At 41.2% G+C, this 16,384-nt stretch overlaps 1 protein-coding gene and 1 long non-coding RNA gene across 3 annotated transcripts in view; one reads left to right on the forward strand and one right to left on the reverse strand.

Moving 5' to 3' along the window:
* Positions 1–16,384, reverse strand: part of deptor (DEP domain containing MTOR-interacting protein) — a 134,306-nt gene that overhangs the window by 25,019 nt on the left and 92,903 nt on the right. The window lies entirely within an intron of this gene.
* Positions 3,736–16,384, forward strand: part of LOC122549330 — a 38,490-nt gene continuing 25,841 nt past the window's right edge. The window contains exon 1 of the long non-coding RNA XR_006311494.1: positions 3,736–3,814. This is a non-coding gene — a long non-coding RNA (uncharacterized LOC122549330). The remainder of the gene's footprint in view (positions 3,815–16,384) is intronic.

Consider the following 16,384-nt stretch of genomic DNA (forward strand, 5'->3'; position numbering starts at 1 on the left):
CAATGAAAAGAACCCTTTGCTAAAATATGATAATACAGGTGTCATCCCCGTATCTGCCGGTGATACATTGCAAGACCTACCGTGGAAGCCCGAAACCGCAGAGAGTAGTGAACCCTGCCATTTAAATGGGAAACTTACCTCCCCAACAGTCCCCTGGAATTATATGTTTTGTGTAATATTTTCGGGCCGTGATAAACCGTGGACAATTGAAACCGCAGAAACCAAAACCGTGGATGTGGGGGTTCTACCATATGCAGTCCAATGTCTCTCAAATCTCAGCGAATGCAGAGGCATCTTGTTGGCCTCCTCTACCTCAGTGGTCCTTTTTCTAACTCTACTTACTTTAGAGAGAGAATGTGCAACAAAGGCTCATCAAATTAATTCCCATATTGGAGGGATTTTACTGTGAGGAACAATTAAATAACCTGGGTCTATCTTCTCTGGTGTTTAGAAGAATGAGAAGTGGTCCTATTCAAACAAGCAAAGTTCTTGCCAGACTCAACAGAGTAGGTGCAGAAAAGATGATTCTCCTGGCTGAGGAGGTCTAGAACAAGGGGATAGAGTCTGAAGATAAGAGACAAGCAATTTAGGACAAAAAGAGGTGAACAGATATTGCCTCACCCCTTGGAAGTTCAGGAAGAAGTGCAGGTTCATTGCTCCTTGAAACTGGAGTCACAGGTAGATAGGATAGTGAAGAAAGTGTTTGGTATGCTTGCATTTATTGATGAGTGCATTGAGCATAGGAGTTAGGAGGTTATGTTGTGGCTGGACAGGACATTGGTTAGGCCACGTTTGGAATATTGCGTGCAATTCTGGTTTCCCTCCTCTTGGAAGGATGTTGTTAAACTTGAAAGGGTTCAGACAAGGTTGACAAGCATGTTGCCAGGGTTTGTGGGTTTGAGCTACAGGGAGAGGCTGAATAGACTTGAGCTGTTTTCCCTGGAGCACTGGAGGCTGAGGGGTTGCTTCATAGAGGTTTTTAAAATCATGAGGGTAATGGATAGGATAAATAGACAAGGTCTTTTTCCTGGGGTGTGGGAGTCCAAAACGAGAGGGCATAGATTTAGGCAAAAGGGAGGACTGCAGATCCTGGAGATTAGAATCAAGTTTAGAGTGGTGCTGGAAATGCACAGCAGGTCAGGCAGCTTCTGAGGAACAGGAAAATCGACATTTCGGGCAGGAGCCCTTCATCAGGAATCCTGTTGAAGGGCTCCTGCCTGAAAATTCAATTTCGCTGTTCCGCGGATGCTGCCTGACCTGTTGTGCATTTCCGGCATAGATTTAGGGTGAGAGAGGAAAGATTTATAAGTGACCTAAGGGACAACCTTTTCACACAGAGGGTGGTGCATATATATGGAATAAGCTGCCAGAGGAAATGGTGGAGGCTGGTACAATTACAACATTTAAAAGGAATCTGGATGGGTATATGAATAGGAAGAGTTTAGCGGGATATGGGCTAAATGCTGGCAACAGGGACTAGATTTATATAGGATATCTGGTCAGCATAGACGAGTTGGACCGAAGGGTCTATTTCTGTGCTATATATTTCTCTGATTCGAAGGGCTATCTGCTTGCTACATTCTGTCTAGAATCTGAAGGGACAATGATTCTTGATTGGATAGAAGTTATTGGGAAAAAAAAATTGATTCTAGTGAGGTGCTTTTAATGAAGTGCAGATGCCGTTAAGGGAAGTTTGACCTGCTTTTTTGCAGCTGGGCAAAGGGTGGCAAAACCAAGGAACTTATTATTGACTTTCGGTGGGATGTTACTCATGCCCCCCTACACATTAACAGCACAGAGGTGGACTGAGTGGAGTGTGTCATCAACAACAAACTTTCTTGGACTCTTCATGTGGCTGCACTGGTTACAAAGGCCCAACAACGTCTCTTTTTCCTCAGGCAGCTGAGGAAATGTAGCATGATGGCGAATACCCTTGCCAACCTTTATAGGTGCGCCATCGAGATCATTACGTCTGGATGTATCACTAACTGGTATGGCAACTGTATTATTCAAGATCGAAGATGGTTACAGAGAGTGGTGATCTTGGCCCGGATAATCACAAAGGCCAACCTCCCATCTATAGAATCCACCTACCAGACTCGCTATCAAGTAAAGACCGTCAGCATTCTCAAAGATCCATCCCACCCTGGCAATGTTTTTCTACAACCTCTACTATCGGGGAGAAGGTACAGAAGCCTGAACACACGCACCAGCCGGTTTCGAAACAGTTTCTACCCTACTATTGTTAGAATACTGAATGGACTCAAAGTCTTCACATTCGCCTGTAGCTGTGTTTTTGTTTTTACTGCTGTTTACCTATTATTTACTATCTATGCTACTTAACTATGTGATCTGTCTGTATTGTTCACAAAACAAAGCTTTTCACTGTGCCTCAGTACACGTGACAATCAATTCAATTCAACTTCAATTCAATTCAATAAATGCAAAATTTGATCCCACTGGCAAGAATCTGACTTTTATTTACCCTCGTCCAATTAAGTTCACCCACCTGACATTCTTATCACTTCCTGCAGGACCAAAAGTTTCAACCCACAAAAACAATTGACGTTGATTTTTCACAATGTTCCAGGCTCATCATCACGATTTCCATTTTCTTCATGAGCCCTCAGACCTGATGTGCTTTTAATGGGCTCACAAAATCCCAGCATCTGACAGAAATGGTGTGTGGGATGATATCCAATTTGTGCCTCCCATTTAAAATTAAAAATCTGACCCCAATGCAGCTAAATATGTTTTTACTTATTTTGCAGTGCCAACTTGTGGCCAGAGAAAAATGACTTGTGTTCAGAATTGCAGATCATAATTGGATTTCTTCCTTAAATAATATACGTGTCATTCACTTACCAAAACACACCTCCTGACACATACAAAAATTAGATTTTATTAAGTATTTTCTTTTTTTTGTGTGTGTGTGGCAACTGTTTCGTTAAAGTATAAATTCACAGTTATTTTAGAGGAATACTCCAAGTCTCTATAAACTTAGGAATTTCATAATAGCCTTGCTGTTACTTCTGGACACATATTGAATCTTTTCAATCATCCTCATTACATTGAGCAAACTGTTCAGCTTGTAAATGATGTGTTAATTCAAATGGCTACTCAATGTCAAACAGTGCCATCAAAGATTAATCTCACCAAATTACCATATGTAAGGCAGGAGGTTAAATTTTTTGGTGCACTCCTTTGGGCTGGAGTTCAGTACATCAACCACAACAAACTGCTGATTTCCAATGGTGAAACCTTCCTTTGCAGATTCCTCTTGCTGTTAGCTTTCCATAGGAACTTAATTCCTGACAATACAGGTTGATTTACGGCACAATTTGTTTTGGTGAAACCAACCTGGTGTGAATGATAACAGACCAAAGTAGTTGTCTTCCTGCAGGAACCACTTGCTAAAAACCCCATTTTAGTTTTTTTTTGACTATTCTAATCCTTGGGTATTGCTCCACAGTCTGACCTTTAACAGTAATATTTGATCAAGGGCCCCTTACAATGTCATGGTCATAGGGAGATATGCAGAAAATGCTACAAAACCCAGCATTTCTAGCAGCATCTGTGGCTTGAGAAGCAAAATTAATGTTTCAGGCACTGTGACCTTTCATCGCAAGCACAGAGTGAGATTGGTGCCAAGTTATCTGACCATGAGCTGCATTAGGAACTGGATCAGTAATAGTGCCTAAATAGTTTTGTCTACAGTTTTAACAGCTGTGGGACAGAGGACACAGTCATCTGGCAAATGGGTTTGATCCAAAGCTGTGTCTCAGTTTTGTTGGAACTGTCTCCAACAATTTAGGTAGGTTTCCACTCCTTCCCTGCAAACTCTCTCCAAAAGCTGTTTTATTTACTATTTGTTGTGCATGTTTTTTTCAAGATTTTGGAAAGAATAATTACTTTTGCATGTCAGTATTCAGCGGGGGACAAATGTTGAACAGAGAATGTAATGGAAAAATAATATTGGCCTGTTGAAAAATTCTCAGGAGAAATGTTTAGATGTTTAACTGCCTGTTTAGAATATTATTGGCAGTCACAACTTTTAGTTTTTCAAGTTACTGAATAATCCAAGGTTTTTAAACATATAAAATTCTCTATGTTGCTGTGATTAGGATCAGCAGTGAGGAATAAGTATGGTTTATAGGAATTGTTGCCTTTGACTTACTAAACAGTGAAGCCAGGGATGCTGTCAAGAGTTTTACGTTGACTGATTGGTGCATTTATCTCTTAGTAAGGAGATAAGAGAGCGATGCTGTGAAACCTTAAGGGAAATTTCTTCCATAAGGCATGCTAAATAAGCTTTATTTTAAGAGTTAAAATGTTAAAGTGTATTCCCCCTAAGTTCATGCATATGAAATGAATTATTCTGCATTGTCTGCACTAAAGCTTCATTGGTTGGTAGTCAACCAGCATAGGCCAACAACTGGGAATGATGCAACTGAGTCAGGACTCAGTTTATTGGAATCAAAGAATCTTGTTAACAGTCACATCTATATTGTTCATTGACAGGGTATGGCTGTGAAACAAAAAGACACCACAGTCTTTGGAACTTGCTTGGGTTCATATAACTGATGAAGTAAGCAAACATCTTCACTGTCCTCATTGGCAGCAATGCTTGCTGCTGCAGAGAACCATTATTCAATATGGATGATAAGGCTACATGTTGCTCACCAGTATTCTCTGATATGATTGAGCTTTTCCTTTACACACTGCACAAAACTGGAACTAGATTTCAGTCTCGCGCACTGTTGTTTTACAGTTCATTACAAGAGATTGGTCTAAAGCTGTTGGTAAGAATGGAATGAAGTGAACAAACAATAAGAACTATAGAATTTGGCTAAATTCTGGGTCTGGGAAACTTTTCATGAAGTTTCAGTGGATCCCATTTCTTAAAGAAAGATCTTTATTTATTGCCATAACTTTGACAATCTGCAGAGGCAAATGGAAATGGCCTACCTCTTCCACAAATATAAGTGCAATCTTTCAAGCAGTATGTATTTGATTGATCTTACTTAAAGACAAACTATTATGTCAGTTTGAAAAGCAGGATACTATGGATCCTGGGAATTCAAAATGAAAACAGAAAATGCTAGAAGAACTCATCAGATCAGACTGCATCTGAGAGAGACAAACATAGTTAACATTTCAGGTCAAGGGCCTTTCATCAGAACTGGGAAAAATTCAGAGATGAAAGAAGTTTTTGAGCATAGGGTGGGTAGGTGTGAAATATATGGTTAGAGGAAAGTCTGTGACAGGTTATAGAGTCATAGAGAAGTACATCATGGAAACAGACCCTTCGGTCAACTTGTCAACGCCGACCACACATCCTAACCTAACTTATTCCCATTTGCCAGCACCTAGCCCATATCCCTCTAAACCCTTCCTATTCATATCAGATACCTTTTAAATGTTTCAATTGTACTGGCCTCCACCGCTTCATCTGGCAGCTCATACACGCACCACCCTCTGCACAAAAAAGTTACCCCTTAGGTTCCTTTTATATCTTTCCCCTCTCACCTAAAACTATGCCCTCTAGTTCTGGACTTCCCCACCCCAGGGAAAAGACTCTATTTATCCTTCCATGCCCCTCATGATTTTATAAACCTCCAGCCACTGACGCTGCAGGGGAAAACAGCCCCAGCCTATTCAACCTCTCCCTGTAGCTCAAATCCTCCAACCCTGGCAACATCCTTGTAAATCTTTTCTGAACCCTTTCAAGTTTCACAACATCCTTCCAATAGGAAGGAGACCAGAATTGCATGCAATATTTGAAAAGTGGCCTAACCAATGTCCTGTACAGTTGCAACGTGACCTCCCAACTCCTATACTGAATACTCTAACCAATGAAGGAAAGCATACCAAACAACTTATTCACTATCCTATGAACCTGCACTCCAAGGTCTCTTTGTTCAGCAACACTCCCCAGGACCTCACCATTAAGTGTATAAGTCCTGCTCTGATTTGCTTTAATGCAGCACCTTGCATTTATCTAAATTAAACTCCATCTGCCGCTCCTCAGCCAATCTGATCAAGATCCCGTTGTACTCTGAGGTAGCCTTCTTTGCGGGGTGAAAGTAAGGACTGCAGATGCTGGAGATTAGAGTCAAGAGCGTGGTGCTGAAAAAGTACTGCAGGTCAGACAGCATTCGATGAGCAGAAAAAGCCCTTCATCAGGAATGAGCTTGGGAGCTTCAGGGGTGGAGAGATAAATGGGAGGGGGGTGGACCTGGGATGAAGGTAGCTGAGAGTGCAATAGGGGATGGAGGTGGGAGTAATGGTGATAGGTCTGAGGAGAAGGAGGAGCGGATAGGTGGGAAGGAAAATGGACAGGTAGGACAGGTCATGAGGGTGGTGCTGAGCTGGAAGGTTGGAATTGGGATACGGTGGGGGAGGGGAAATTAGGAAACTGGTGAAATCCACATTGATGCCAATGTGGAAGGTGAGGCGTTCTTCCTCCAGGCATCTGCTGTTAAGGTAAGGGAGTGGTAATGGAGGAGGCCCAGGACCTGCATGTTCTTGGGAGCTGAGAGGGGGAGTTAAAGTGTTTGTCCTCAGGGCGGTGGGGTTGGTTGGTGCGGGTGTCCCAGAGATGTTCTTTGAAGCGCTCTGTGAGTAAGTGTCCTGAGTCCCCAATGTAGAGGAGACCACATTGGGAGCAACAGATACAGTAAATGACATGTTGGAAGTGCAGGTGAAACCTTGATGGATGTGGAAGGCTCTTTTGGGTACTTGGGTGGAGGTGAGGGGGGAGGTGTGGGTGCACACTTTGCAATTCCTGCGGTGGCAGGAGAAGGTTCCAGGAGGGGAGGGTGGGTTGTTAGAGTGCATAGATGTGACGTGGTAGTCACAGAGGGAATGTCTTTACAGAAAGCGGATAGGGATGGGGAGGGAAATATATCTTTGATGGTAGGGTCCATTTGTAGGTGGCAGAAATGGCGGAAGATGATGCGGTGTATATGGAGGTTGGTGGGGTGGAAGGGGGGAAATGAGGAAACTGCTGAAATAAACATTGGTGCCATGGGGTTGGAGGGTCCCGAGGCGGAAGATGAGGCATTCTTCCTCCAGGCGTCGTGTGGTAAGGGAGTGGTGATGGAGGAGGCCCAGGTCTCCTAGGCGGAGTGTGATGGGAAGTTGAAGTTTTCGGCCATAGGGCAGTGGGGTTGGTGGGTGCAGGTGTCCCAGAGATGTTCTTTGAAGCGCTCTGTGAGTAGGTGTCCTGAGTCCCCAATGGAGAGGAGACCACATTGGGAGCAACAGATACAGTAAATGACATGTTGGAAGTGCAGGTGAAACCTTGATGGATGTGGAAGGCTCTTTTGGGTACTTGGGTGGAGGTGAGGGGGGAGGTGTGGGTGCACACTTTGCAATTCCTGCGGTGGCAGGAGAAGGTTCCAGGAGGGGAGGGTGGGTTGTTAGAGTGCATAGATGTGACGTGGTAGTCACAGAGGGAATGTCTTTACAGAAAGCGGATAGGGATGGGGAGGGAAATATATCTTTGATGGTAGGGTCCATTTGTAGGTGGCAGAAATGGCGGAAGATGATGCGGTGTATATGGAGGTTGGTGGGGTGGAAGGTGAGGACCAGGAGGGTCTGTCCTTTTTGCGGTTGGATGAGTGGGGTTCGAGGGCGGAGGTGCGGGAAGTGGATGAGATGCGGTGGAGGGCATCTTCAACCTATGGGTGGGGGGGGGAAGTTGCGATCTTTAAAGAAGGAGTTTTACGGAAAGCAGATAAGGGTGGGGAGGGTAACCTTCTTCGATATCCACTACAATTCTAATTTTGGTATCATCTGCAAACTTACTAACTATATCTCCTATGTTCACATTCAAATTATTTATATAAATGACAGAAAATAGTGGACCCAGCGCCAATCCTTGTGGCACTCCATTGGTCACAGGCCTCCAGTCTGAAAAACAACCCTCCAACACCACCCTCTGTCTTTTACGTTTGAGCCAGTTCTGTATCCAAATGACTAGTTATCCCTGTATTCCATGAGATCTAACCTTGCTAACCAGTCTCCCATAGGGAACCTTGTCGAACGCCTTACTGAAGTCCACATAGATCACATCCACTGCTCTGCCTTCGTCAATCTCCTTCGTTACTTCAAAAAACTCAATCAAGTTTGTGAGGCATGATTTCCGATGCACTAAGCCATGTTGACAATCTGGGGAAAAAAAGAGACTGAAAGAGGAATTAATCGCGCAGGGATCAAAGGGAACGTGGCTGTAAAGAAACAAAATAAATGTCTAGAACAAGAGTGCTGATGTTTGAAAGCAAAAATTAACGGGAAAAGAGAAAAACCAAAACATGCAAAGGAAAGAAACTAAAATAGGATTTCAATCATAAATTGATGAATTCCTTGCTGAGTCACAAAGTCTGTAAATCATCAAATTGAAAGATGAGATGCTGTTCTTCAAGTCATTGGACCAGTTCAACAAAGGAGGTGTGTTTGTTAGAGACATCACCATCTTTTCTTCAAGGATTTGTGAAGTGTGGGACAGGGCTGAGTTTTTTTTAATATCAGAAGCCCCGATAAAGCTCCAGACTAAACGTCATGTCCATCCTGCTGTCTGCTGCAATAAAGTCTAAATGGGGAGCATCTCCCCATGTTTGCAAAATCTATTTGGCTCTCTGAAACTATTAGGGAGTTGCAATATACAGGAGGTAATAAAAACAAGTTTTCTGTCCACCAGTTTAAAATAGATTGCTGCATTCATTGCTTCTGTCAGGTCCATGTGGGAACATATTCTGTAAGATTCAAAGGAACTTAATCTATCCCCACTATTTATATTTAAGCAGCTGCTGCAACCCTGCTACTATTTTATGATAAATGTGAATTGGCAATAAAAGCATAAACAGGTTTGAAGCATGTGTGAAATGTAGAAGGACAGCAGACCCCTCCCCCACCTCCCTCACAACCTGGCTTTCAGATGACCCTAAGACAGTGAATGAGCAATAATCAGCCATATAACTTTCACTTGTGATCCGTACTCTTTCTAAAGACAAAGACCAACAATCACCCCATCATGATTAATGGGCTCACACCTTACACAGGGAAAAGGCCAGCGATGATGGTTAAACAGTAACTGGCTAGGGAGAAAGAGGGTTCCAGATCCCATTGTCCCCACTGTCCCCCCAGGAACCTCATAAGGGGCTCACAAAATAAATTAATGAAATAATCATTTTGCTTTTTCTGCCTGGGTCTAGATTGTATTAACAGAGTGAATATCTCTTAAAGAACTAACATCTCCTTTCATTCCAAAGTAAATTTACATAAACCAAGAATGAAAATAGATATATATTAGGGTAGTTGCAAAACTATTTACCAAAAAACAATAATTTGAGTGTTCAAGAATCTAAGAGGCTGTAAAACTCAGGTGATTTGACAATCATTCTTGTGATTATATAAGCTTCTGAAGACTTCAATTTCACACGTGGGCCATCTTGTCTTTCACTTGTTTGGGAATCTTGCACGTTCCACCATCTGCCATGGGGGGATTTAAACCTGGGTCCCCAGAACATTACCCGCACAATCTAGTGATAACACAACGAGACCATCACCTCCAAAAATTCAAAGTCATAGGCCTTTATATTTGTATGCATATTGCATGGTTGGCGTACTGTCCAAGTCCGTGAGTTACATTCTGTTTTGCCTCAATTTTGGCGCTGTGACTTCAAAAGATCTAAGCTCACTGCACAAATTTGGTGCTTCTGTGGAAACCATATTTCCTGTATGCATGACTCAGAACTTTGTTCCTATGCACAGATTAGGCTGTCCCACATCTGCATGTCATGCATGCACTGTCTTTATTGCCCCTTGTTTCACAAGACGTTATCCTGTATTTCTGAGAAATTGGGAAGGACATGGCTGGGCAGGGTTGTCTTTTCATGTCTCTTACTCTCCTCTACTGAAGTCAATGATTTACAGAGCTTTCTTCAGGCATTCACAGAAATTTAATACACACGTTTATGCTACCAAACATTCCCCCACGGTCAAGGAGTATAATCATCTCCTGATGCATTCAGTATCTCTCCAGGCTCATTGATGATGTTACCTAATATGGTGATGAAAAGTCTGGAAATGAACCTTCCAGCTGAGTGAGCAAACCTACATCCAGAACCTCGACCTGAGCTACAAATCTTCTCAGCACTCCGCCATTGCCTGAGCTGATAGCGTATATCAAATTCGATATACCCATGATCTACCACTGGAGTTTATTTACCTATTGATCCATTGAAGGTTACTTTTATTTTTTATCTTGACTCTTTATCTTGATTCTAATCACTTTAAACAAGATTGCAAAATAACAATTATAATTTTGGTCAGTGTATTGTTGCCCATGTTGGAGGATAAGAAAATTTACTTAATTGACATTAACATGTTCTTCTCCAAATTTAGCTTTACAATGAATGAAGTGACAGAAAATGTTAGAAAATGTGTGAGCTCACTGTTAAAAAAAACTGTAATAAGAAATATCTAACAAAAATACAATGAAAGTTTGTGCATAAAATAATTTTTAAATGTGCCAACAGCATCCAGTTATGTTTTCCACCACATATTGTGAATGCAAAAGAGGTCAAAGGAATTAGCATTTTCAAATTCATTCACTGCACGAGGGTGTTGCTGGCTAGGCCAGCATTTATTGTCCATCTTTAATAGCTAAGAGTCAACAACATTGCTGTGGGTCTGGAATCACATATAGGCCAGACCAGGTAAGGATGTCAGTTTCCTTCCCAAAAGGACATTAGGGAACTAGATGTTTTTTTTCTGCCAATCAGCAATGGATTCATGATTACATTAGATTCTAAATTCTATATTTTTAGTGAATTCAAATCCACCATCTGCCACAGTGGGATGTAGACGTGTGTCCCCAGAATTTTATCTGTGTCTCTGGATTAACAGATAAATAATATTACTAGGCCATCTCCCCCAAAATTCAAATAAATAAATACTTTATTTTTGGCACAGTGGGTATTATCTTGGTCTGAAATGTCAATGTTTATCCTGCACATTTCTTGTGTGAGTAGCTCTGCATGACATATTGAGCAGGCCATTAGAAGGGGAACTTGGACAATGCTCCAAAGAATGTCAGTCTGTCAGTTTTGACTCGCATTGAGATTCTGAAGACTACTACTAACAAACAGCTACCCTTAACATCACACAGCTCAATTTGCAGCACAATGGAGCCCCATCAGTGATGCTATGTAAAAGAATTAATATCCACTTTTGGTTGGGAGACCAATCATCAGGATCAGGACATTGCTATGGGGTTTTTTAGATTACATTACATTACAGTATGGAAACAGGCCCTTCGGCCCAACAAGTCCACACCGAACCGCCGAAGCGCAACCCACCCATACCCCTACATTTACCCCTATACCTAACACTACGGGCAATTTAGCATGGCCATTTCACCTGACCTGCACATCTTTGGACTGTGGGAGGAAACCGGAGCACCCGGAGGAAACCCACGCAGACATGGGGAGAATGTGCAAACTCCACACAGTCAGTCGCCTGAGGCGGGAATTGAACCCGGGTCTCTGGTGCTGTGAGGCAGCAGTGCTAACCATTGTGCCACCGTGCCGCCCACAAATGTGTCCTAGGTTCAACCAGCTTCAGCTGTTTCATCAATGACTTTCCTTCCATCATTAAATTCAGAAATGGGGCTATTTGTTGATTTGTGATTCTTCAGTTGGTGAAGTAATCCATGTCCATATACAAATATGACCTCAAAAACATTCAGGCTTGGACTGATAAATGGTAAGCAGCATTTGTGCGACACAATTACCGGCCAATAACCATTCCCAACATGTGAGAATCCACCCATTACATTCAACAATATTACCATCACTGATTCAACAATTTGGCAGTTATCACAACAGCATGACTGATGGAAGGCTACAGATTTTCAGGAGACATACTGCAAGTACACATATTCTCAAGCATCTCTTACACGGGAAGCCCAACCTTGGACTGCATGATGCAGAATGGGAGCCAATGTTCTTGGCCCAATGGCTGAAACCAACAGCAGGGTACTGGCAGAGTGACTGGTCATGATCTTTGAGAGATTTTTAAAAATAAATTCTCAAATCTTAAACATTCAAGATAGTGAGCCTTATGTGCAAGGATTGTTCCTGGAAAAAGTTGAAAGGAATGTTTTACGTTGCTTTTACTCAAAAGTTGTACTTGATATGTTTGACTTGAAGAGAACTTAACATCGATCAAAACAAAATCTTAAAGCTGAGTTTATCAAAACCTTTGCTTTAGTTTGCAAAATAGAAGTAAGCTAGAGTATTTTTTTATGCTTTAACTGCAATGTTTTATGGGTTGTTTTGTAACTGCTTGCAGATGATAGGACCAGCAACCCAGAAGTTGCTTCAGGATAGTTTATCCATTAAAGGCACTAAAGAAATGTAAGTTGTTTTTATGGGTTTACAATTCAATAAATTTGATCATCAGAAACCTGATCAAATGATAAAATTGTGACTCTGCTCTAAAAACCCAACTATTTCCCAGAAGTCCTTCAGGGCAGGAAAGATACAATGCCTGCTTAATGTAGTCTCCATCTAACTCATATCTCTCACAATGTGATTGATTCTTCATGAATCTAGAATGATGAAGCTTAAGCAATAAATCCTGCTGAATAACTGTTACCCACATTTCAAGGCCAAACTTTAAAATATGTAATTAACTTGTCTTTTGAAACTCCACCTGCCCTGTTTCATTGATCCTTGTACCCATTTCTTTGAGGGAAAACTATGTAAATGTATGAAAGCCAATAAAGAGCAACTTACATACACCTTGGATAGCTGTGACTCACTTGGTAGTTCTCTCTTTCCTCTGAATCAAAAACCATGGATTCAAGACATACTCCAGAGACTTGAGAAAATAGTTCAGAGGAAGTGGTGGAGGCTGGTACAATTCCAACATTGAAGAGGTATTTGGATAGGTATATGAATAGGAAGGGTTTGGAGGGATATGGGACGGGTGCTAGCAGGTGGGACTGGATTGGGTTGGGATATCTGGTCGGCATGGACGGGTTGGACCAAAGGGTCTGTTTCCATGCTGTACATCTCTATGACTCTATTGTATTGGCATATTGAGTGCATGCTGCATGTTTAGAGTTGCTGCCTTTCAAATGAGTTGTAAAACAAGGTATTGTCTGTTTTCTCCACTGTTGTAAATGATCCCAGAGCATGATTCAAAAGTGACAAAGTAATGTCTCTGTGTTCTCAATCAAAATCACTAGAACTTGTTAATGAATCACTATCTCATAACTGTTTGTGTTGACTGGGTTTTGTTGTTAGAATGTGCTTTCTTCGTCAGTGAGACACATAATGAGTTAAGAAAATAATGAATCAATCAATTTATTCATCTGCATAAAGCAGGTTAGGAGAAATGTTATTTATTTTCCAGCAATCAATCAAAGACCATTTGAGGAGAATTTTATGGGGTTTGCATGAATGGGAAACTTGGGGTGACTGGATTAAGCATTTCAATTTCCTAACAATGTTTGAACTGGAGACGTTAATGGTGGGTTTGCAACATTTTAGGTATCATGCTGAACCTGGCAGGTTTGTACTTTTGCATTCCATGAATATGTATTTCTGCAATACATTGTTTTAGTGAAGTCCCACCTTCAGGATGAAGTTTTGGTTTTTATTCCAGTTTTTATTTCAGGTGAAGTCACTGGCACATGAATATCTTGTTGCACCCAATTTACTTTTGTTTAAAGGTATTCTGGGGACATTCACAGCAGTTGGTTTTGTGCAATTATGTGCAGGGTCGGCGGTTCTTCTTGAAGTTCTCTCAGGCAGAAGGTAGATGAATAGGAGAATAGCTATTTGCATGGATACTTGAAATGATAAGGTGAAGGAGTGCCGGTGGGGTGCAGCGTGGGGTCAGGGGCATGGAGGGGTGGAAGATGGATCCAAGGGAGGTCAGAGGGGTGTCATGGAGATGTGAATTGGAAAGGTCATGGTATGTGGTAGAAGAAGCAAAGAAGGAAAATGAGGGACCTAAAGGACAGTGTCAGTATTCCTCAAATGTGGATCCATCTCAGGATGTTTGCTGGCAGAGTCCTTTGAGGTTTTGAATTTACCTACAACATTTTAATTAGGCACCCCCCCGAGAGTACTCTTGGGCAAAAACAAAACCAGTTGGAGAAATTCCTTTTCAATGCACAGAAGGTAGGGTCAGCTACACAAGCAAGTTCAGCCATGTCCCACAGAGTGTGAGTGAAACACTTGCCAATAACCGTAAATATTCAATAAAGCCTAAACAAAAAAAAACACACCATGATCAAGGAAATATCCCCTACTCCCTCAGGACCATCAAAGCATTGCAACCATGAGTCACTTGGCTTTTTGACTAAGCCAATCTTACTCATAAGACTGTAAGACCATAGAAATGGGAACAGGAGTAGGTCCTTCAAGCCTGCTCCGCCATTCTATAGAATAGTGGCCAATCTAACATTCCTCATGTCCACCCTCATGCCTTTTCTCTATAGCCCTTGATTCCCCGACTGATAACAATCTATTTTTAACAAATAACAATGATGCTTTTATGAATAAAGGAAAAACATTGCAAATTAAAATATTTACAAGTGAAATTTGTGTAGATATTTGTCAAAATCAACGATCAATGTTTGACTTCCGTCATCTGATGTTAATCCCTGGGATCTTTCATGAACTAAAATGGTTTTAAAAAGGAAAAGCACTGACTTAAGATATATGAAAAGGTCACCTGCCCAGGTTGAGCCAAACATATGAACCATTAATAAACAAGATTAATGTTGCCTCTAAGCTATGTGGTTGCATATGCAATCTCAGCATTGACTTCCAATTCTAGTACTAGATTCTGTGCACAGACCTCGGAAGCCTGTCACAGCTGGAAAGGAGATTAGAGGGAAAGCTGAACAAAACCCACTCTGAATTGAAATCAACATTATCAGAATAACAAAACAAGACATTGAGATCAGTATCACCTGTTAAATGTACACTTTTCTGGAAGTTTCATGGATTAGGATAAAAGTTGTTAGCAGATTATCAAGTTTGGGAAAACAATAAAGCCAGACATGAGAATTCTCAAATAAACTGACAACATCTTGAGAGATAGAGAGAAGCAAAATGATGGATTCAAAACAGCAGAACTCGAAGGCTTACTCTTAATCTTCCTGTTTCACTCAGCCTCTTGAGAAACAATGCCCAGTGATAAAGCAAATCCGGTATGGGTTTGGGTTAGAGAAGTCAAGGATATCTGCAAATTCCATCCCTACGCAAATGCGAGACATCAATAAAATGATCATAGTCTTAGGTTAAATGCTAACACCTAAAGGACACTAGAGACATTTTAAACCACCAAGTCTTGATGTTCCTTTTTGAACCATATCTGTATTTGTTTATGTGCCTGATGTCACATTTTTATAATTTTTCTCAGGATTAAAATTCTTCTATTTTCTTTCAAAAAAACTTGTAATTGTCTCCTTAATTTTGACTTGTACTACATTTCAATTTATGCCTGATATAGTTGCATGATAAAGACCTTTGTTGCAGCCAACCAAGGAATTTTTTTAAAAAAAGGACTGATTGACCCTCCTCATTAGCTCATGATACATTTAATATTGAAAAACAGCTATACCACCTTTGTGCTCTCAAAAAAATCTTATGTTAATGACAATGGAGTTGGCAATTGCAGGAATGTTTTGGCCATGATGCAGAACCTCCCTTTTTGTCCAGGATTCTCTATTAGAGCCCAACCATCTTAATCAGTTGATGCTAGGTTTCAGCATCAAAAACACCCCCTACCATAGAATTGTATGTGTCTCCTATGCTGAAAAATGTGTTGCTGGAAAAGCGCAGCAGGTCAGGTAGCATCCAAGGAGCAGGAGAATCGACATTTCGGGCATAAGCCCTTCTTCAGGAATCATATCTCCCATGCACCCAGCCAGCATTTTAAATTTTAATTGTAATGGCATGGGAACCAGTAAATGCAAAGGAGTGGAATGGCATGTCACTGACTGAATTCACCCATTGTCTATGATGGAATTGTTTATGATATCTGTTCCAAATTATTTCAGTGGGACTGGGATATCTTTTCCACTGCCCATATCTCACATCCATTCCTTCCAACACCATGAGCACTGACTCATCAAAAGCATGGAAGATCAACTGGGATTGAAGGCTTCGGAGAGAAGTAACGAATTGACACTTTGTTGTTGGATTAAAAAAAAAGGTAATATTACATCATCAAAATACGACGACAAAACCTGTTCTCCTCAGTCATGTACAATTGTACCAATACTTCACGAATTAGACAATCTATACAAAAACAAACAAATTAATTACTCAACCAGAGGGAAAAGTACTTTGGC

Source organism: Chiloscyllium plagiosum, chromosome 4 (genome assembly GCF_004010195.1).
Source record: "Chiloscyllium plagiosum isolate BGI_BamShark_2017 chromosome 4, ASM401019v2, whole genome shotgun sequence".
In the NCBI taxonomy this organism is placed as follows: domain Eukaryota; kingdom Metazoa; phylum Chordata; class Chondrichthyes; order Orectolobiformes; family Hemiscylliidae; genus Chiloscyllium; species Chiloscyllium plagiosum.